The following is a 23,770-nucleotide window of genomic DNA, read 5'->3' as shown; positions in this document are numbered from 1 at the left end:
GGGGGAGTGGTGGGTGGTCCTGGAAGGAGCCCAGCAAAGTAGAATTGGAAAATAATAATGGTGTGAAAATGGTGAGCTGAAGTTGAGACTTCTGCTTAACTTGCGGATGGTTCTTTGTACGTGTATGTGTGGCTACAGGCTCCAGTGCTTCTAATTACCCATCCCTAATGATCAGATCAAATTATCTCAGAGGGCTAATTCCAATGAATTTTGCTCTCATTTTCACGGATGTAAATCACAACTCCTCTCCTGTCAGCAGAGCTGGGCTGGATTTACACCCAGTGTAACAGAGGTTGGAAAGCATCTGCACTGAACTCCTGCCAGTTCTTTTCTGAGTCTGCCTGCAGAGACTCCAGAACCGAGTGACATTGGCTTTCCTAGGCATCAAAGGGCCACTTGAAAGGCTAATGAATGTTATCTCTGTGCCAGATCAAGGAGGTAAAGGACTGTTTTCTTGTCCTGATGCAGTACCAACGTGTGCAGTTTTACAGCCCCAGCCTGTTGGCTGCTGATTCTGCTTTCATTCCCTGTTACCCTGCACACAAAAAGGTCTATTTTATTTATTTGTATGTTTTTGCTTCCCGGGAAGATCTTCAGCTGCGAGCTGAGTCAGCAGGATCTCTAGTCAAACGGCAAGCCTCTTTCCCTGCAAGACATTGAAACCCCGTGATGTTTAGCCTGATGGGAGAGAACTCTTTGCTTTCAGTGTGCCACATCACTCTGTTTCGCCTCCCATCTTTCCCTGCAAGCAGGAAGCAGCCCTCTTGAATATAATTTCTATTGAAAGCAAATGGTGTCTATGTCTGATTAGTTCTGGCTTGAGGCTGTATCAACAAGCTTGCTGTTGGTCCTGCATTTGCAGCCTGGAATATTTTAGGGCACTTGAGTCTGACAGATTCATGTTTATTACATTAAACCATTTTATCATTGACTCGCCAAAGTGTTATTCTCCCAGCTGGAAAGAGGCAGTGGGGAAAAAAAAAAAGGCAGCTACACCACTGGCCCAAGTGCTGACAAAAAGGCCAAATCCTGCAGCCTTTATCTAGACAGAGCCTCAAAAGGCCTAATTCTGTTCTTGTTCAGGGTCTGATCCTACCTGTCCTGTAGTAAGTGCCAAAGCTGTGGTAGAAGGGCCAGGCTGTTACGCCCTGTTGATGTTAATCGGGAGAGACCCTGCTGAAATCAGTGGAATTAGATTAGACACAACGCTGGGTAAGTGAGAATCAAAGCAGGCAGGTTCTGGTCTGCTGTATGGGCCAGGGGCTCTGCTGAGCTCACCCCCAGCGTGTCCCTGTCCCCATAAAGCACAGACAAGACCCCTTCTCCCCCTCCAGGAGCTGCAGCCATTTCATAGTGCTAACATCAGCAAAACTTGTCTGTGTCAGCAAAAAAGACCCGCAAGACAAAGAGGGATCTGTGAGGGGAAATGCCTTTTATTTTATTCTACTGCTAAGCCATTTCTGTAACTGCAACTGTACAAACAGAATAGGTCACCTTTTCCCAAAAAAAAGTCCAGGGCCTCAAGACAGGGATTCTGTTCACATTTCCTCTCTGGGGACAGGGTTTCCATTACACCAAGGCCCCTCTGCTTCACACTGGCAGCCTACAAAGGTCTTGAAAGGATTGGAAAATGTCCCCTGCCAGCTTCCCTTGCTCAGGAGAGCTCCCCGGCTCACACAGGGCTGGCAGAAGGCCTTAGTCTGCTGCAGGAGCCTCTGCTCTGTGGGGAATCCCAAGGGGAAGAGCTGTGGTCTCTTTCAAAACAAAGGTATACATTTCAAAACATCCTGTGGAAGGGAAAATACCACCTCCAACCAGAAAAAGGTTTTGAAGCAATCAGACTGTTCCATTTAAAACCAACCAGAGTCTGGCAGCCTCCTCTATTATTTTTCTTTCCTGTTTAACATATAAAAGTCTCCGAGGAATTTCCTGGTACATTTGCCCTGCTTCACCACAGGTCTCCGCCGAGTGACTTTGTCATTCTGCCTATCGTGTCATTCTGATAGAATAATCAGAATAATACTTAATATTTCCTAGAAGTAACTTCCGACTAGGACTCCTACAGGTGTTTTACCAATGTTATTGGCAGCTGCACACCATCTCCAAAGATGGAGACCAAAGAACGGCAGGTGCTGAAGGTAATCAGAAGTGACCTGAAAGTTAAGAATTTTAACCTAAACTACTTGTTCCTTGTCAACAAAGGTGAGATACACAAACTCCCAGAGTACAGATGTTCTGTGTCATGGTGGGTGAATAGTGCTTTGGAGACCAGAGAGCAAGCGGATGCCTGGAGTTGGTTAGGGCAAAAGGTTGATGCTACTTACCCAGAGCAATTTGGTACGTGGGGTTCCTGGGAACTATATCTTTACCCTCATTTTATAGATGCAGGATGGCTAGAGAAGTGACAGGCAGTAGATTGGGGAGTGGCAGAGCTATGATGCATATCAGACTTCCCAAGTCCCAGGCCAGTTCCTTGCCCATTAAACAGCACAGCCCTCCTTGCTGCCTGCAAATTGTCTTTCAATCCAAGGCTCTGTTCACAGTCCAAGTAATTTGCAAATTTAAAGAACAGACAATAAAATAGATGAAAGCCAATCGGAAACTAAGCAAAGTCCATTAAGATCACACTTGGTAACCCTTCATTTAGCTAACCCTCTCTTTAAAGAAACTGGCTGAACATCTGAAGCGTGTTTGCTCTGTAGACAGATAACTCTGAAAGTAGAACCTGGTCTCTAAAGAGCTTTAAGCTTTCTTAAAAGGAAGCAAACGACTCTGTGTCGTGCCTCATAAGACATTAATCTTTAAATGTTACGCAGATGACTGGGGAAAGAGACCATTTGTTACAGGAGGGGAAAAAAAAGAGAAAGACTTTTTTTTTTTTTTTTTTTTTTTTTTGCTGTGCTGCCAGGAGTGCCAATTCCCATCTGTGGGTTTGATGCATTGTTTCATAAGTAAGTGTTGGTTTTGCATGGGAGCAGCTCTCAGAAACCATAACGTTTAATGCAGAATTAAATGTGTTCTAGGAGAGAGGTTTTCTTTGGTATTTTTGCAGTCAGTGGAGCAGGATGTGTCTCAGAAAGGTGCTCTCCCTAATGCCCTCTGATTCTGCAGCAAAGGCATCATCTGGTTTGTGGTCCTTGTGTCGAATGTTGCTTTGTGCACCACAGACCATTTCTGGGATATTTTTGTCTTCAAAAACTGTTCCATTGCGGAAAGTGAGCTAAAAAACACATACATTGTGTTGTCCTGGGCAAGAGAGATTATTTTTGTTCATTCTTCTTTGGTATGTATTCCTTTGAAAACAAAAGTAATTTGAGCTAATAGAACATGCTATTTGTGTGCAGAAAAGAGTGCATGGCACTGAAAGTATTGGAAACTGTGGCTGTTGTTAGGATCCTGTATTTATGCTGATGTAGTGCAACAAGTTCTGGACGTAGAGCAGTTTCCCAAAGGTGGTTCCCAAGGCAGGCAGTGACATCGTGAAACTTGGTCACCATCCTCCACTAAATGAGTCAGGCGACCTCCCAGGCTGGGAAGTTCTACATTTTGCTGCTCGATGCTCTGGCTTCTTGACCACAGTGGAGATATTGTAGACTGCTCTTGTTGGGAGGAAAACTGGTGCTGAAGTCAAGAATCCTTGAGGCAATTTTCTTTACATGGCTGTAGAAAGGTCTGGTTTTTAGAGCAGGGAAGAAACCCCACAGCCTAAAACAACAGCTCCAAACTTTTTGTACATGAACACAACTCAGAAGCTTGTTCCGTGTCTCTGCCTCCCCACAAAACACACACAATTGTGTTTGACTTTCCTTCTCTGCCTTTTTTCTCACTCTCTCTCCAGATTAAACCAGGAATCCCCCTCCTCCCTTCCCCTTCTCAAAGCATTCACACTCAGGGCAGCTTTGCATTTCCTTTCTGTTTTCAGTGATGCATGCGCTTAACTGCAGTTACTTTATCAAGGAGTAGCAGTTAAAAACGTACCAGTTTCAGTGTGGTTTATCCCAACCTATAGTTAAGAGTTTGACCTTCCCGTTAAGAGATGACTCTGCTTTGCATGCAAGAAATGTTACCAGAATGCTGCTTTACCCTCTGGCACGCTTACCTCTCCATGGGCGTTATCAAAGCACTAGCTATCGTTGCTATACCGCTCTAGCGCAACTCCTCCTAATGATAATATTTTTCTTGTCTTAAAACAACTTGAATGACCATGACTAAGTACCCAGCAGGTCAGTTGGGAATAATCAGGTTTCTGCCTGCGTCTTTCAAACAGAGCAAGGCCTGTAAGGCATCTTTGGGTCTCTGCGTCACACACCAAGGCTTTGGGGAAATTGCCATTAATGGCTGGGAACGTGTCTTGGCTTTTCTCTTAATCTCTTATCACAAGATTAGCTAATGTCTGCAAAGCCCAGGAGGATTGGGTAATGATAAGGGATCATCAGGCAAGATGGAAAGATAAGCATTGTTCTCTAAGAAACCAGCCCGGTTGCTTCCAAGGAGATAATTATTTCCTGTTCTCCGCAAGTGCTCTGCTCACACAGGCCCCCATCCCAGAGGCCCTTTGAGCTGCCGCTGACAGCCTCCCACTTGCGATGGGGCGCAGCAAAGCAGCAGCAGGGGAGTTAGTGCCCAGTTCTCCGCAACCCTGCGGAGAGCTACAGAGTCTCGCACTTTGTGTGAGAGTGTGCAGTTGATGCCCTCCTGCTCAGCCTGGGCCACTTGGGGCTTTGCACAGCCTCTGCAGCCTCTGGCTCCAGGATCCCAAGTACCATGTGGGGTCGGAGACCACCCTCCTTGTGTGGAGGATAATTGGCATCGTCAGCCCCACTGGTAAAAGGGAGGATGGAAAAGCCACCTCTCTTTTTCCCTGCTCCACAAAGTGCTGGAAGAGCAGAGCAAACATCCTGCTGGATGTCTGTGTCTCAGCACACGGAGTAGTTGGGCAGTCACAGGCGATGGAGCAGTTTGAGACATTCTTTTCCATCAGCAGCTCGTAACCTGTCTCAGCTGAGACATAGTCACCCACAGTGCATGCACATTCCCAGCTGTTCCAGTGGAAAATGAGACTGATTCCTCTAATCTGCCTCTCCCCATGACTGTGTCTCAGGGCTCCCTGGGGCAATTATTTCTTCAGAGCTGATGTTTTGGTGAACAATAGTTCATATCCCCGCAAAGCAAGTGTCAGGTCTCCAGCAGAGCAGGAAGGGCAGGAGCAGCCATCCTAAAACTCCTGGTGCTGGTGATTTTGAACTGAGGAATTGGAAATGGGTTCATTTCCTCCACGTTTTGGTGGTTGCGGCACAAGCCACAAAGGAGGTGTTGGAGAGGCACTGGCTCCCAAACCACACCATCTTCAGGGGAGTGTTAGATCTGGGCCGTCCCCTCTTGCAGAGTGGACTGAGGACTCCAGCACGTGGGGAGATGGAGGCCGGTCCTGCTGCCCACTTAGCAGCCCCTGGTTCTCCTTCCTCCTGCACTCCTTGCTGTTACAAACATGGTTAGCTTGGATTTATGCCTTTAGAGGCTCTGTCTGTGCTACTGACTATCCATTTCATTATCTGCTTGTAATTGTTTTGTCTTCCCAGATCTTTTGTTCACCTGTGATGAGCGTACAATCAGTTTTGCTCTCCTCTGACATGAGTTACATGCCTTTTGAACCCTGACTGATTAAACTCTCTTCCTTCAAGTAAATTGGTTCCCATAGAGCTGTCCACTAGTGTGACTCCATTCACTCTGAATTACATCTTCCCAGCTGACAGATGGATTGCTTGAGGGTTTTGTGGTCATTGTGCTAGCTTTAGAAGTTTGTGGATGATTATATTCCCAACCTGGTCAGCTTGCTTTTGTTGTTTCCTGTGACTTTTCTTTTTCCACTCTAAATATTAGTGACTGGTATCCAGCGTTCAGCCTGACTGTTCTCAACCTACTGGAGCCCACAGCTGCAAGGGAATATTACTGTTATCTAAGAGTTGAGTTGCACTTTTGTGGCCCCTCCCTGGCTGATATTACTTAGTGTGAGGACCTGCCCCCAACCTTCGCTGCATTTCAGTAAGAAATGGATGCCTGAATAGGAGTTGAAACCTGCTAAGCCCTGCACCATTGCATCTGATGGTATTTATTTTGTACATAAATGTACATAGATTGATGCAAAACAAAGTGAATTTGAAGGATGAAGCTTCAGAGACCATGCTAAAAGGAGGAAGACAACTACAGACGAGGTGAGGGCAACGCCACGCTCTATCCCAGAGTTATACCTGTGTCCCATGCAGCCTGGCATTCCCTGTCTGGTACCCTCTGCAATGGCCGGGATGACAGTTCAGATGCGCACAGCTCAACGGGGATGGATTAAACTCTGCTTCATTGTTTTCAGAGGCTTCTGCAGCCCTTGCCTGGCTAGTGAAAATGCTTGGAAAGTTGGCCAGTAACTATGTTAATTGGCTAGTACATATGGTATTTATTTGAATGTCAATTTGATGAGAAATCAATAAAAATAATAATTCTTAGTATGAAACTGAATAATGAAGCAGTAGTAGAATTAGTGACACATTTTTAGCAGAAAGAAATACTTTTTTATTACTTAAAACAAGCTTAAATTAACAACTGCAGATAATGATTCCCCAGAGCTAGATAAGGGGTTAAGGATCATTGCTCTCAGTGATGACAGGCTACTCACTAAATTTGGTGAGTTATGTTTTGAGGTTAAGGTTTATAGCTCAGATATATTGTCTCCAAGTGAGTGAAACTTGGTTGACTGGCAAGCCAAATGACTCACAAATTGACCTGAAGAATAGCATCCCCTTCCCAGCCTCCATTGGGTAAATGATGTTTGGAAACCACCGTTTATGTGACAAGTTATAAGATTCATCTTATTTGAAGAAGTGGAAAAGATGAGTGTAATCTGGAGACAAAGGATCTTGTGTCCCAAGATTTTGGCAGAGGAGCTGAGCGCTGATGTCAGTTAAAAGGCTGCTGTTGCTCGTTGCGGCTTTGGGAAGCGATGAGGCTGACACCTATTTTGGAAAGATAGGTCTGGAGCATGTGGCATCATGCAACAAAGTCCATGATGACAGGAGCAGACTTAGGGTGTCCCTGCTTCTTATTGATCTATCTCATCCCCAAGGGCACACATTGTGCGCTGCGCTGACGTGGCTGTGTGTAAACTGGATTGTGGAACTGATCTGGCTGAACATCAACCCAGGAAAAAAAAGTTCACTTTTCTTTTAAGGTGATCCACTTTCCCAGTCTGTTTCTCAGCCTGTCCACATACCTGTGTCAGCACAGTGCAGGGGCCGTGCAGGATAGCATGAGGACAGGAATGAAGAGGACAGTGGTGACGCAATCAGCTGAAATTGCCACTGAAGGTTTCATCAAGTGAAACCGCAGCCCAGTTCTCATTGCCTTGAGCTCGGCTGAATATGCATTAGACCAGAGTGATGCTACCCACTGTTTTTCAGTGGGTTCAGTGTTAATGGATTAGACATGCACTTAGATTAGAAGTTGGGTTTCAGTGGAGTTCTGCCTCACTAGTAGGTTTGCAAGGCAAGATGAGAGTCAGTTTGTGACGAAAAGCTAAAAATATCAAACAACTCTGGCAAACTGACAGTGGCCCGTTATTGCAAACACTGTTGTGCCCTTCGTGGAGACATCTATCCCAGCACTGAGTGCCTGTGGCCCGCCCGGTACAGGTGCCAGAGTCCAGCTGCAGGGCACCAGAAAATCAGTCACATTTTCATCCAGATGTCACTGAGGGGAAGTTTCTTTCATGTTTCTGTCATATTTAATGGTGTCTGAGCTTAAAATAAACCTACTAAAGGCTCAGCTTCACCTTGGATTGCAGCTCCTCTGTAATCATTTACACTGGTAAAAGTGGTGTAATTCACATTTCCTTTATGCCCACGGCACGGTACATGCAGCAGCAGGGGAATATGGCTTCTTGTCTCACTTGGAACCTTTAAGGTTTCCAGCTCCAAGTGTAATTGGACACTATCACAGTGTTTTAAGAGTCTTGTTTGCCTGTACTAAGTAAGTAGTTCTTAACTCAAGCTAAAATAGCAGTGAAAACAAAGCAATTTGCATTGTAACTTACATTTGTAGCGGTAATCAAAGCAGCCTGGTTTGCTGTGCGTGTGCACTTGAAGCACTCCAACTAGATCATGTGCGCACCCTGGCAGCGCAGCCACAGAAACGGGCTGGGGGCCAGCTGGGAGAACCAGCCTGGGATTTCTGATGGGTCACTACTTCCACCCGTGCCCGTAGGCTGCATGTTACAGGTTGCTTTGCTTGTATGTGAGAGTGAACCCTTATCCCTGCTAATATTTATTGGGGTCTGTCTCACTGTAAACATACCCCTATTGAAGCTGTTAGATATAAACCAACTCAGGTAAATCCAGTGCAGAAAAGGATATACTGGAGAAACATAGACTAAAGCCTGTCAGATTTATTTTTATTTATGTCAATTTCTACAAACATAAAGCAGCTCTGCTAGACTTTGAAGGAGTCAGAGAGATTCATGCTGTATTCCCCCATACCCTCAGGAGCTGTATGCAAAGCTACACGCTGGCTTTTGACAGCAAGGATTGAGCCCACAGCCGCAGGTTAAAGCTAAATTATTTGAGCAAGAGAAACAATCCGCGGACTGTGGAAAACAGCTTAAAGCCACCCATATCTGAAATATATAAACCTTGAGCCAGAGCTTACTGAAGCCAGTGGCGTGCTTGACTTCACTGGCTTTGGCTGCCAGGAGGTGACCAGTTCCCATCTCTGAGCTCTGCAGGTATCCAGGGAAAAGGGGCTGCTCCAGACACAAGTGCATAACACTCATCTGCGGTTGCGTGCCTAAAGCAGAGCTCTCACTCCATTACATCTCAAGGCAACAAACTATCCTCATCCTCCTTCCTTCCCCTGCTTCAGTATGCGGAACAGGAGATGGCTGTTCCAACAACACATATTTCCAGTCTTTTTTTCATGTGTGCGAGTAATTCCATTTCAGTGAAAGACTACTGGAGTTGTTCCCTGTCCATCAATCTGATGGTGGTGACTTATGGGCGAGATACGGAACTATTTCTGTCTTATCAACTTGAAGCAAAACAATCGGGAGTGGTTGTTTCTCAGTCAGGTCCAAGTGGGTACGTAGCTGAGTGAACCATGGCATCTCCTGGCAGTCTGGGATGCTTTTCTGTCCCCATGGGATCCATCTGTAGCTCGTTCTGCTTTGGTTGTTTTTTCCAGGCCTAGGACTGTAATCATTTCACATGTTGGGGCAAGAATAAAGACTCTCTTTCTCAGCAAACATAATCCTGCATTATCTACAGTGCCTCTGACTCAAAATCTCCCCCTCTTAGTTTCTGCTTCCTTCTCCACATCTTCAAAATTATCCAGGAGAGGACCAGTGGATCCTGGCTTCTCTGCAGCCACCTGGTGACGGCTGAGCCATAGGCTCTGGCTGCCCTGGGGCCCTCAGTGCTGGGGGAGCCCAGACCCAGGGCGGGTCCGGAACCTCCTGTAGCCACAAGGTGGGCTGCGGAGGAGCCGGGGGGCTGCTGGGCGAGCAGGCACAGTGCCAGGGTAAGTGCTGGGAGCACAAGCAGAACGTCTCTGTTCACTGGCTGGCACCCACATTGCCTCTCCCTCGAATCCTATGGCTAATGTTTTCTTAATTTGCTCATCTGTAAAGTACTTAACATCCATCCACCGAATTATGGTTTAATTGTGCAAGCTTCCCTGATAATGCTGTTCGCTGACATGAGGCTTAGTATAAAATGTTGATTTCTTGGTTGCCTGTAATTGTGGTAATGATGCTTTGCAGTCATAGGACACTGGCTGTGCTTTTGGGCAGGAGGATTATAGTAGGTGGCACCTCACCACTTCGAAACCTGAGTTAACACAAACAGGTAGTGTTCCTGCCATTGCTAGAGGTGGAGAAATTGAGGCAGGGGATAGCTAAAGTTAACATTAAGTACTGTGGTCACTGATTATTTGGGAAGAGGGCTCAAGTTCCTGGACCTGCAGAGGCTCAGAGCAGCCCCACATTCAAATTAAGTGTTCTGTCTCCCACCCTGTGGCAGCAGGATTATAAATCCTGAGGCTGAGGGGAGGCATCATGCTGGGGACACATGGGGAAAGTGCCATCGAGAATGTTTTCGGGTAAAGATCTGTAGCAAAGACTCTCATTCGGAGCATTTTTCTGCACCTCCTTCAGGTCAGGCATCTGCAGACAGCTCAGGAAACCTGTGTCTGTGTCTCTGGGACTGAACTGGTGTTGTCATGTCTGACACTAATGGAGAGGACGTGTTTCTCCATTAGAAGTTTACCGATAGTGAAGTGATTTCCACTTTGCTGGTAGTTCCAGTTCCCCTGTGGTTAAGTGAGGACTTTGGAGGTTGAAGTCTGTCAGGTCTGGATCAAGGTCAGGAAACCTGCTTTTGATTCTAAAGATTTTAATTAACTTTGCACCACATAGAACCTGGGCATGCTTGAAAAGAAATATAGATAAATTTTACATTTAAATATTTGAATAGTGTCTATATCTTATGGTGGCTGTAAAAAAGCTCTGTTCAAGCGGGCTGCAGGAAGAGAGGAGATTTGCATAGCAGAATAATTGGTTTTGCAAATAAATCTGGTTCTTGAAATTTGTAGATTAGCAATAATATGTCTCCAGATGAGAAGGAAAGGTCATGGATGAATAAAGCAACAATTAAACTTTCAGGAGATTATTAAACTAAACACAAACCTGGCTAAATGCGTATGAGAGAATGTCAATAAAGGACAGGAGTGGCCTGTCAGGACTTGTGAGCCTCCAGGATATTAATGTTACTTGGAAATCTTTTCTTCCAATGCAGCTGCTCTTCTTGAAGTAACAGCCTTTGCAGATTCCTCCCTAATCTGGACAATCCATTAAATAACCCAGTTAATTTAAGCCATTTAAATCCAATAAGGCTGGTATGTAATGCTATAAAACTCTAAACAAAATCCTTGGAGTATTACCACGTTAACTGTTGCACTGCAGGCTCCATCCATGCCTGATGCTGGCTGAGTAGGTGCCTCGCAGGAAAACAAGGAGGTCTCAGCACAGCCCGCGCTGAGGAGAGGGAATACTGAGGTTGTAGAAATGTGAGATTTGTTCTGAATCTGAAGGAAAAAAAAAAAACAAAAAAAGGAATATATTTCAAATGGGCCATGAAATAGATCTTTTATGACAGGGAGAATGAAGGTTGAGGGGAATTCTCATTTCAAAGTATTGAAAAGTTGTGTCCAGAGCACTCAACTTTTGTTTGGGGCTTTCAGAAAGATCTTAAAATCAAATGTTCCTGAAATGAAAAACTTCCTTTCATGGTACTTTTTGCAAAGTGCTTTCAAAAAAGAAAAGGAAAAAAATTTATTTCTTTGGAAAAACAATTTAAAAGTCCCAAACATTTTTTGAGGAAAATATCCTGTGTTCCCCTTCTCTCGAGCACCTCTGCTAACAGAAAGCACAGGAGGCACTGGGCTGATGGTGCTCCAGACACCAGCTATAGCTTGTGAATCCACATCTAAGCTCTTCCTGGCTCTGGAGGAAAGCAGCTGCATGTGGCGATGAGGGGGGAGGACCATGCCCACCTTCTCCTGCCTTGGAGACTTAAAGGGATCAAAGTTCCTGATGCTCAGCAGTGCTCCTGCTGCGTGACCGGGAGGAATCACTTGTGTTCTCAAGCCCGGTGCATTGAAGATGAAGCCTTCAGCAGGAGGTGGTTACCTGGCTTATCCTGCCTGCCCTCATCTAGCACAGGGCAGCACTGCCAAGACCACTTCTCTTTGGGTGGTTGGAGGAACTGTGTGGCTAGTGGCGTGGGCATGTGCCCATCCACGAGGGATAGAGGTCAGTGCCTCAGTTGGGAGTGGGAGCAGAGGAAAGGAGAGCTTTCAATGCCTATTTTTCCCCTCTGTCTCCTGAATCTCAGGAGGGGGACAGGAGTTAAGACATAAGGTGGAAATAAAGAGTCCCGGAGGATTTCAGTGGACTGAGACCCAGCCTTCCCTAGCCTTGTGCCACTGGGGTCAGTGAAACTGCCTCTTCCAAGCATATTTTGCCTCTAAATGTCAGGTCTGCATGACCCCAAACTGTGAAATGGCTGCCTGTTGCCTGGTTTCCAAGCAGCTCATCACCCTCACTTCTCTCACGTAGACACAGAGCGCTGTAGCTGGCTAAAAAAAGCAACACACACAGGGAGTCCTTCATCCAGAAACAGAGCCCAGACATGAAACAACCCTGCCAAAACAAAACACGCCACCACATATCTAATTTTCCCTTTGGGGATTATAGAGGATCACATATGACAGACGTGAGTCATGTTGCTTTGTGCAGGTCTAGAAGATGCTCAGATATTACCTTGAGGAGGGCAGGGGAAGGAATTAGTTGGACCAATAACTCTCTGTAATGCAGTACTCCTTTTTGCTAGCTCTGAGGGCATTTTACAAAGGAAGATGGTGTCGGTATCCTTGTTTTAAAAGGGGCACTGAGAGGAGGCATAAATTCTCCAAGGCCACACAGCCTCCAGTGTCAGAGCAAGGGTGAGAGCCTGGCCCACCCAGCCCTGCACTGCACCCAGGGGCCTCGCTGCCCTGGTCACACCCTTGACATTGGCATTATTGCCTGAGCAAAGGACTGCAAAAACGCACAGGCTCAGCCTGTGAAAAATGTGATTTCTCTTCTTTAATTACACTCTCTGCAAATCAGTGGGGAATACCTCCCCCTGCTCCTCAGGACAGGAGCATGGCCACGTACAGCCTTGTTCAGGGCATCTCGTTCCTTGAAATTATTCATTTGTATGTAAAATCATATTAGCCTTTATTGGCTCTCTCCACAGACCCTCCCAGCACAGACAGATCTAAACCTTGAAGTGCCATTAATCTTAGGTGTGCTCTGCCTGCTCTTTCGCATGGTACTTTGTGGCTGGTGACCTTCAACAGAGGATTTTTGTTGTACTCTTTCCCCAGGAGCCCTGGCAACACCTGCAGCAGCTGGTGCTAATCTTCCTGGAGTGGGAAGGAAGGAGTGGGGGGGTCAAGGCTCCTTCATGTGTATTGACAGCTGAACACCGAGCTGCTTTTCCCCTTGCAGGAGATAATTGCTGAGAAAAAGCCAAGTCCTGGCGTAGTGGGGAGGGTCAGGCAAATTCCTGCTGAAGTTGTTGTCTGAGCCGATGGTGAGCAAGTCGAGGCAGCCCGCGATGGTTGTGTTTCTACAGTGCCTGGCATGGGGGGGCCGCCTCTGCCCACAGATCGGAGGCACCGTAGGGGGGTGAAAAGATGATGATAAGGTGAGGCTGAGGCCTGGGTTTAAGAGAGAGCAGCTGGAAACTCAGTCCTAATTCTACTGCAGACTTATGACCTAAGGCTCATGTATTGGTACAAGTCAAGCCAAATTCAGCTACGTCAATAAATGGGCACATTCATGTTAGGTGTCACTGGATCTTTGAAAGAGACGCTGGCACATGCTGTAGTTCTCCCAAGGTTAAGATGCCTTTTTGAGACCAATGGGGCCGTAATCAACTCACCTGATGAGCAGTTTACCCTGGCAGCTCTGATGGAGCTGAAGGCAGCTCTGGAAACAGCAGGGTGCTGGGAGAGAGGCAACTTGGAAGGGAAATCCGAAGCAGAGCTTGAAGTGTCTTGTCCGCATGTGGCTCATGGAAAGCCTGCTTGCAAGGCTCTCTCTGGCTCAGTTCCTTCTGGGGTAGCATCTCTAGTGTGTAGTAAGGGTTGTGCTGATACTTCAGATTTCCTCTTCAGTACAATGTCTGCCAACCCTGATCAAATACATATTTTTGCCGTATCTCTTGGGGTTTAGCTTCTTTGAGACCTCTGCCCCGTCAGATTAGACATGGACTGGCCAGTGAGTTCAAAATTACAGGGGGATAAGGAAAAAGGGAAAGGATATAGATGCACACACGTGAGTGTGCACACACACTGATCACCTAAACCTGGTTTGATAGGAGACCAGGCTAAAAATAAATCTATTTGGCAATTCGTTGGCTGTATTGAGAACAGGTGATGAGTTGGAAACTTGCTGTTTTGGAAGGAGAAAAGTTGTACTGTTGCTGCTCATGTCAAACCACATCACATCCCCTCCACCTTGTGCTGACATGAGAACAACACAGGACTCTAGGCCCGTGTTGTCTGCCAGACATGTCCTGCCTCCCAATTCCTGCCCTCATCGATCGTGTCTTTGCGGGCCTGACTCAGGTTTACTGCGTCACATGGAACCTTTGCAGATGCCAGAGCCCTGGCACTGCTTGCAGAGAGGAGCATGCTGTCTGCCTGAATTAAATTCAAGCCCTTGCAGCTCTCTGTTTTACTCAGGCAGGATTGATCTTTTGTAGGGGGGTACCGTGGGAAGCAGAAATAGATGCTTGAGTCTCTTATCATTTGCACCTAAGGAAAGCACAAGTCACACTCAGAAATCGATGGTGCTACACCAGACTTACATTACCATTGCCAAGAACAGTAGCTGGCCTCCGTATTAAAGACACTTAGGAAGGAGACGCTGCAGTCTTTCAGACAGAGAGGTGAGGTTGCAGGGAATTATTCTGTGCAAGGGGGAAAATGTTCCTCTAATAATTCACTTCTGAGCTCTTACGGTGGGATGCAGAGGCAGAAATCTCCATCCTGCCTGAAGAGCTCCTGGAGGAGCAGTCTTGTGAATCTAAACTGTTCTTTATTTGTTTTCCCCCTTTCTTAAACTACAGTGGATCTGGAGCCCTTCATCTTTACTATCACTTGCCACTGTCTGTCAGGCTTCAGAAGCTGAAGAGAAAAGGGGATTTTTTTTCCCCCCCCTCAGTCTTTGGGTGAGAGCCATCAAAAAGTAAATGAAGAAGAGTTGGTGATGCAGAAGGTGTCAGCACTTGCTTGGTGAGCACGTTGAAGCAGCGGTCAGGTGTGAAGCAGGAGATTCGGTGGTGAAGGTGTTGCGTTCGTAGTCCCTGAAGCCCATCTGGGGTCATTCGGAAGGGACCCACACACAGCCCCGAAAATCAGAGGCTGCTTTTAGAAATGTTCGTGTGTGAATCATGGCCTGTTACTGTATGTTACTTTTGCATCAGCTGGGAAACTGTAAGGAGGTTTTCATAAGCATCGTTAAGAATTTGCTTTAGGAAAAATATGTTGGGAGTCACTGTGGCTTGTTAGATAGCCAGACTGCAAGACAGCTGGGCTGGGGGCAGCACAGAAATTGCTCTTCTGGCTAAGGACTACAGCTGAGTGAGAAACTTCTAATTTGTTTCATGGCTTTAACTGGAGGAAACTGGAGAGTGATGTATTTGGGGGGAGGCCACCTGAAACAAAGTTTTTTTTCCATTATCCCGTGCCAAAATAGAAGTAGAAGTAATTGGCCTCAAAGAGTTGTATTTGTTCCACACCAAAGCAAAACTTTCTGTTGCTTTCTTGGATGCAGTTACCCTGTTATTGCAGTTCTAAACAAAATGCCTTTTTTTCAAAGTGAAGCATTGAGAAGATTTTGTTCTGGCTTCTTCAAAAGAGGAATTTTCCCATACCACCATTTTGACCCAAGTGCATGAGCAGTTTTTGCTGACCTGCCACCCAAACTGCATTTTTTTACGAGTAGGAAAAAAAACCACCCAGTCTCTAAGGGATTAAAGGTTTGGCCAAGACTGAGCAATTGTTCTATCGTAACACAGGGTGGGAGATGCTGTCAGAGATCTTCCCATTCATTCTTTGGCTTAGGTCTTCCCTTTCACTGTATTTTGTTTTCTTGTTTGTACCTGGGTATGAAAGCAGTGCCAGATCAATGTCAGGGCATTTCTCATAGAGGCTAGTAAGGAGCAAACTAACCATGTGCCCCCGTCCCTCTCCCTGCCCTGTGTGTGACATTCCCTGGTACCCCCTGGAGCTCCTGAAAATCATGGGAGGTCAGCCAGCCTTGTCTGAGGCTGGAGAGCATGTGCTGCAATCGGGGAGATGTTTTTTGGGCTGGTTTCAATGAATTTTGTTACCTCTGGGGCAGTCTTTCCTTGCCATGGCTCGTGGAAATCCACCAGTGCTCATCACTGGGCTCCTCCTTACCTTTTTATTTCTTTCTTAATTTTGCAAAATCACAGCAAAAGTCACTGTTGTGACCCAGAGTGTTTCGCCTGGATGTTGGTGACAGCAGGTCTGACAGCGGAAGGGCTGGAGCACACATCGCTTCTGCTTGAGCTAGCAGAGTGGTAGCAGGTGACAATCCTTTGAAGAGCATAATAGCCTTCCAGGGAAATGGGCATCAGGGTTCTGGATCGCTGCCGTTGTTTCAGGTGCTTCATTCTCCATTGCACATTAGCAGGGACTGGTAACATGCAGGCAAGCCCGGGAGCCCAGGTTGACTGTATCACCAAGGAGAGCTTGAAGTCAAGGATCATCATCTAATTAGTCCATGCAATGCTTAGCAAGGTTATTTTTATCTCAAGCCCTTCAGAACATGCATAATCGTTCCACCTTAATTCTTTCAAAACTTGGTCTCTATGGAAACCCTAATATAAACGACTGCTCGTTTCATTTCTGTACATCTGAGCCGTGTTGCAGACTCCCTCTGTGTGTGCGTGTGGCCATACATACACATGTGTATACACACACAAACAGAGTGACACCAGACTGATCTGTATTCTTTACTGCTGGTCTTCCTCTCCACCCTTCAGATAATAGCACTTGGGTTTTATTTCTTCCAAGCACTACATGTTTAGATCTGCAAACCTCTAAGGAGTCTTTGTCTCCAAACCAGAGGGAGGTGGGGGTGGGAGGGAAGGCAGAAATCTTTGTGATGCTCGAGTTGATGTTCAGACCGCTCTTGTAGGATTTGAGGCAGATGCCTGTAGGATGCTGCTTGTGGCTCTCAGAGCCATGTGAATGGAGTTTAGGGTGTGGAAAAGCCACTTTTCTAATAACCCTCTCATATTCAAGAGCAGTTGTTACTGTTTTCTCCAGATTTCTCTTGTGAACACAAGAGGGCCACGTTTGGTGGAAAAAAAAGGCTGACAGCAGCTTTACAAAGGGAAAAGAAGGAGGCTGAGTGGAAGAAGCGCAGCTCTGCATCGAGTTTAATTCCTTGTGGCTCTGAGATCGTCAGGCTGGGGGGAGGATGCAGTGCCTGACTCTGATGATTAGCTGCATCTCAGTCACATCAGTATCAGTCCCTGCTTCCCTTCTGCTGTTTTGCCCCTCTGTTAGTTCCACCACTGTGGTAGATGAACACCTCTCAGGTTTAACATACTTACCCTCCCAGTGCTAAGGGCTGTCATTTCCTTTCTCTACAGTGGGAAACTGAAGCACAGGCAGGTTGCAGTTTTGATCCACTAAAGGACACAGTGCTTCAAAATTAGCCTTAGCACATCATTTTTAAGCAGCTGACTTGCGGATAGCAATCCGCAATAGGACTGAAGTGCCTCAGCTCTCACAATCGTGCTGTGGGAGGATTTTCCTCTCTGTTCCAGGAAAATCTCTGCTTCTTTTAGGTAGCTGCCTGGTCTCTGGGCTTGGGACAGCTGTGCTGTATTAGGGTTATGGCTAACACGTAGGAGGGGTGTTCAGCAGGGTGGGTAGGTGGCAGATGGGCTCTGTAAGCAGGGCCAGCTGCAGCTACCCTGTGGGCAGGCAGCTGTGCAGCCACTTCTACACCATGTAACTGGGAACATCAGTAATGCACTAGGAGAGTACCAGCCCCAGGTGGCCCGGCCACCCTTTCCTCTCTTCTCTGTTAAATCTCTGCCTGCTGCTAGCAGGAAGGGAGGTTACTGGATAGAGGGAGTGACTGCTGTGAACTATTAGGTTTGTTAATCTGATTCCCCATGCCTTCTGGAGCACTCTCTACTTCCCTGTACATGCTAATATGAAGGGATATCACAGGGGGTAGTACAGCTTCATCCTACACTCACTCGCTTATTAACACTCATGTTAACATAAGACATGTCGCTTAATGCACTGGGTGGTGCTGCTGAGAAGGCAGTGGGGCTGAGAGTTGGAGAAAACCCACTGAGAATAAAACAGATCTGAATGCCTTTGAGCAGTGGCAGGGGTTATTGTTCTCCAAGGATGGCTGTCTTTTTTCTAAGAACTCCTAAACACTTAGCTAATTCCCTGCTTCTCCCCTGTTCTTCCATCCCTCCAGGCCAGCTGAATGGCTACATGGCATCAAGGGAGATGCTGGCTCCCTCATGAACCTCATTGTTGCAGTCTCCTCTTTGGAAAGGATTCAGAGCTACTCTAGCAATTTTAGCTCTGCCCTCAATTCAGCATCCCATTTGCTGTCAAGTCCATAAGGACCTGGCTACCACCACCCCCAGAAGGATGACAGTGAGGAGTCTGGCCCACTCCTGCAGTCAGAGGAGGCTTGTTCGCATGCTCAGTATAAAAGGCAATTTCATCAGTTTGCAGCCCTGGCTGGGAACCAGAGCTGGCACCAGAGATTGTTTTTATGAATAACACCCTGGCAAAATAGAACTGGTAGCAGCTTGGGTGGGATATATATTTAATTTGTCCCCTTTCATTCTTGGATTGGCAAACTGGCAGGTTGCAGCGTAGTTGCACGTCTCTCACTGTGTGTGCTGTGAGTCACACCAGCGCTCCAGGTGCCCAGCACATGACTGGGGCTGTGGTCCTGCGCTTTGCACATCCATTGAGTCACCAGCTGGCACGGGGACAGGGCTCAGGGTCTTTCGTATTGCATTCAGTGTGGGCTCCTGGCACACCGGGCGCTTGCTGACCAGGGCTTAGTGAGAAAGCCTAGAAAATGAGAGATCTTTAAGAAACAGATAACACTGGATCAGCTTCAAATTGCTTTTGCTTAATCCACTGGGCTGAAGTCTGTTGGTTCTCACTGCAAAGCCCTACAGAGCTCGTAGCTTTTTGTGAGCAGACAGCATTTGGTCTTCAACACAATTAATATATTCCATATATATTCCAGAAACTGGAATAACAATGCCAAAGACTTCATGGAGACATTCAAAATCTCAGCATAAACTGTCGGGCTGTGTGAAGAAATTCTGTTTTGCACCTATCTCAGGGGTATCTGAGCAGCATCCAGAAATCACCGCTTAAAGCTCGTTGTCTGTTGTGAGCACAAATGCCACTGCTCTCTGCTGCACAGAAGCACAGCAGAGGTTAAACTTCATAGCTTGAGCAAATAGTCTCTTCCTTGTCTTCTGCTGCTGCAGCAGGCTCAGTTTCTCAGGCTGAATGAACTTTTCCAAGCTGCCAGAGTGATTTAGGAGCTCACAGGCAAGTTCATAGAGTGCAGCAAGTTGTGCACCATCTCCTTTGTGCAGCCATGCTGCAAGGCAAGGTAAGTTACTGAGGTTTAAAACCACTCAGACATAGCTTCAGAGCTGCCAGATTGGGGCTAAGGCCCTTCTCTGGCCTAGAAAAGGGGGGGACCCAGCATGACTCTCTGCTCTGGCTACGTAAACATGCCCTAATCCCACAAAAGCCCTGTCAGCCACAGCAGGATTTTTCATACTGGTCTCCAGTGGGATAAGGGTTCTCACTGAATCTGGCTGGAAGGTTTTTCTTCCAAGAACCATATTCTGACTGAGAAAAATGCTGTGCACTGTTCTCCGTTGTGGTCAAGGCAAGATTTCTTAATTTGATCTTAAGTTAAAAGAGGGGAAATTAAGGAAAGAAATGGGGAAAACTTCCCACAAATCAGAAGACAAGCTTCAGTGATAGGCAGCGGGGTTGGGCCCCACAACCTTGAGGATTCTCAGCCCTATTTGAGAGTCTGTTCTGTTCCATGGGTTTATGGAGCAGGGCCTTTCCCCGTTTACAGAGACGAAGCACTTTCCAAGGTGACTCACTCACCTTGAATTAGAGACAACTCTCCTCATTGCTCTGCTGGAGAAACATGTAAAGACCAGTGGCCTTCCCTTAACCGTTGAGATGGTATCACTCGCTAGAAACAGCATCCAATTTCCTGATCCTTTGTTTGAACAACAAACAAATAAGATACGAGCACTGCAGCTACAGGCACATCTTCTTCATAAATATCAAGAGGCACGAGGCTCTCGCTTTAAACACCTAACTCTAAATAATGCCTCAAGCCAGAGTTGTTACCCGCTACCTTGAATACAGCCCTACTCCATCAGCAGCTTAAAATAATAACAAATAAAACACGGAATTATAGCTGTGCAATACTCGAAAATGAGCCTGTCACTTTGCGTCTGGGTTGGAAATCAATCACCAAGTCTTTGAGTCAGGTTCTGCTATTAAGGGCTGGAAGTCTCTTTCTGCAAGTATGCTGATCTTCCACAACTTTAAACGGATCTTTTTTCTTTCCTTAGCCATGGTTTCTGTCATTGTCTTCCGAGTTGGTGTCCTTTTTGGCAGTTGTTATTAACTATTACGTGTTAAAAGGATCTATTTCACAAATGGGCAGGGAAGAGAGAGATTGCATTGATTTGACTATGCATAGATGGAGTAAGAGGCACATGCAAGAGTCCTCCTTCGCAGCAGCAAGCTGGAGGAGCTAACAACAAAGCCCCAAAGCTTGTAGCACCCTTTCTATTGACTGCAATTCCATTGCCTGCATCCCTTCTGTTGAATTCTCTTGGGTTTCAGAGACAGCTCTACAAAAGGTTTTCTGGAGAGCAGGAAGCACATCCAGAGCAGTGTTGTGTTGAGGGTACAGCGGTGCATTGGCACGCTGAAATCCATGCTCCAAACCGTGACTTTCTGCAACAATGTCAGTGCATCCCCGTAAAAAGCATTTTGCTTCCTGGCGTGGGAAACAAGGCCCATGGGAAAGAGTGAAATATCTTGGCGCAGGAATTACACTTGCAGGGATCCAACACCTCATTGGCAACCATTCATCATGGTCCCGTTCAGCACCGTTTCTTCTTACTTTCTTCTTCTGGTTGTTTAAAAAAGGCTTCTCCCCTCCACTCCCGTGGCTGCTACGGCAGAGGAAGAGGGTGCTTTGAAGCGAGCAGGAGGCCGGCGAGCTCTGGGCGAAGGGGCTTCCATCTCCTTGACTGACAGTAATTACCACTTGCTCAGATGTGGGTGTCGTGCAGCACATGCTGGAAATGGAGACAGAGCTGTGCACGCCTCAACAGGTTTCTCCATTTAAATATCTTTTAAGCTTAGAGCATGGAGTGCTTTCTGCCTTTACCTCTTCCCCCCCTCCCCTTCCCCATTCAGGTGTTTTGAGAGAGTTTTGTTTTAACTAAACAGTGTTTTAAATTTCATGCAGAACCATCATGTATTGCACGTTTGTTTTCCCTCCACTGTGACAGGCTCTGACGTTATTTTGATGAGAAGATTTCTCAGCATTTTGAAATGATGTTCAGTCTTCCCTTGCTTGTGGTTGCTTTTTAACCCCCTGAGTTTCAGCAGCCCTGTTGCAACTCCTGGGGGAATCTGCTGAAATTTGGGGGGTTCCAGGGACCAATTCCCTTTTCCTCTTCACTTACCAGCCTGTAAGTGACAACCAAACTGTCTACGAGATTTTGTCCACACAGGGAAATCCCCTCACATGGTTGTTCTGGATGGATTATTCTGCTGTAGATATGCTGGATTAGCAGCCTGTGGAGCTGAATTTAGTTTGGAATAAGAGTAAATCCTTGCCATACAGGCAAATCCTCACGGAGACACAGTTCCTGTCCACAGAAGACAGGAAGACAGCTGCTTTGCCAAATAAAAGGAAAACATTGACTATCTTGGTGAAAGGACCCAATATAAATTATTTCTTCATGGCAAGGGCAAAGGCGTGTGAGGGGCAGACGGGGTGCTGGTCTGTGCATGCTGGGGAAGGTGTGTATGGGTGCAGGCAGGGGAAGAAGGGCATGTTTTCTCACGTCTGATTAACATAGGGATGCCAGCAAAGTTGGCTTGAGAGTGTCAGCGCAGGGACTATTTTTGGAGCAGGTTTGCAGCCTGATTTCACACCAAGATGCCTGATTCTGCAGCATTTCCTCTGCAGCAGTCTTCCCCAGTAGCTGAAGTTGGCTGGCAGAATTGGGTGCATGGGGGATGCCTCCAGGGCATATCTTTGCAGAACTGCTGATGCCCAAGGCTTGGTGCTTCTACTCCCTTCTGCTAATGTCTAACTTGTGTCACTCTGTTGTCTGATAGGTCCTGATTTACACAAGGATGCAGTTGCCCATCAGGGTCTTGAAATCTGTTCCGGCAGTCCCCAAAATCAACACAAAGCACAGTCCTGGGCTTTTCAGCTTCATCAAACTGTTGGTTGTCCTAAAGACCTGTTTGGGAACGCAGGCAGGGTGTCCTGCAGCCAGCTGCCCTGCCATGAGTTGCAGGAAGGCGAGTGTCCTCTCAGCATTGCTCTGCTGCCGTGAACTCAATTCCCTAGGCTTTGATTGAGCTCAGTAATTTAATTCTGTCTTCCTATGGGGTGGGAAAGAAGTGGGGGAGGAAGAGAGGGAAGACGAGGAAGGTGCTTAAAGATCAGTAGCAGTGTTTTGTGCTTGAAATTTGAAGCTTTTCAAAGCCTTCCAAAGGAGCTTAAAGGAGTCCGCAGGTAAGACGTGCTTTTAAATTTCCTGGCATCTCTTAATCATTAGCTGCATCCAAAGGGAATTAAAGAACGTCAATCAACATAAATTATTCTTCATGGGAGCATCAGCAGTGTGGGCAGTTTTTATTGTAACTTAAGCAGGAAATTGAAATATCAGCATCAGAGTGTGAAATACGCCATTGCAGTGAACTGTTCTTCATAAAGCAAGAGGAGAAACGTAAAGAAGATTACACACAGCATCAGCAGTGTGGTTATTGTATATTGTAACTTAAGCAGGAAATTGAAATATCAGCATCAGAATACGCCATTCGCCATTGCAGTGAACTGTTCTTCATAAAGCAAGAGGAGAAACGTAAAGAAGATTACACACTATTAGTCCCACTAGAATTTTGCTCTTAATCTGCCTTAAACTGAAAAATTGTTTGGAAGTGTTAGCAGCTTTCTCATGCCATAAAACAGAGGGGGTATCACGGGCACGTGGCACCCAACGGGGATCCCAAAAGTGTTAGGACCGGAGGGATATCAGCACAGAGTATCTGTGCTCTACATTTACATAGGGGCTCCCTGGTCACCTTCACTGTCATAGCGGAGCAACGTGGCGGTCTTTACTGTGTCACCATGGTCCTTTAGGGAGGCAGAATAGCGATGGTGTGCTGGGATGGCACGTGGCAGGAGGCAGCAGGGCTGGGCCTCCCTGTGCCGCACGTCTTCACTTAGTACCTTACTGGGACGTCCCCATTCTTTTCAGGCCTCGGAAGTACATCATATCTCGTAGCAAGAAGGTAAATCTTGAGCCCCATTAGGGGTGTTTGGCTCAATTTGAGGCAGTTGAATGCACAATTCAATTGAATTCCTAATATTTTGAAAGGGAGGGGGCTGTCCTTCCGTCAGAACAAAAGAATGACGTTTGGTCATTCTTACCCAGGGAAAGAAAATTCCAGGAAAACATCTTCCTGGCTCTGGTGGATTGTTTTGTTTCAACTGCGCATAATCGTTTCACCCAATAATGTTGAAAGATTTCATTTGGGCTTTTGATTGTATTAAAATATTAAACACAGAATATAAAATTATAATAAAACGTTAGCATTAATATTTTAATACAATCCAAAGGTTGAAACAAAACATTAAAACTGCAGAGGAAACGTAGGATGGGGGAGGCAGCTTATAGACAAGGGGGATTTATGCACATCATCAGCCGTGTCTGTCTTCTCTGCATTGCAATTATCTTGATGTGCATACTATACCCATCGCCTGAGCGTGCATGCTGCTTGCTTCCCTCTT

Source organism: Aptenodytes forsteri, unplaced genomic scaffold, assembly GCF_000699145.1.
Source record: "Aptenodytes forsteri isolate BGI_AS27 unplaced genomic scaffold, ASM69914v1 Scaffold471, whole genome shotgun sequence".
Lineage (NCBI taxonomy): Eukaryota > Metazoa > Chordata > Aves > Sphenisciformes > Spheniscidae > Aptenodytes > Aptenodytes forsteri.
Note: the sequence above shows the minus strand (reverse complement) of the source record.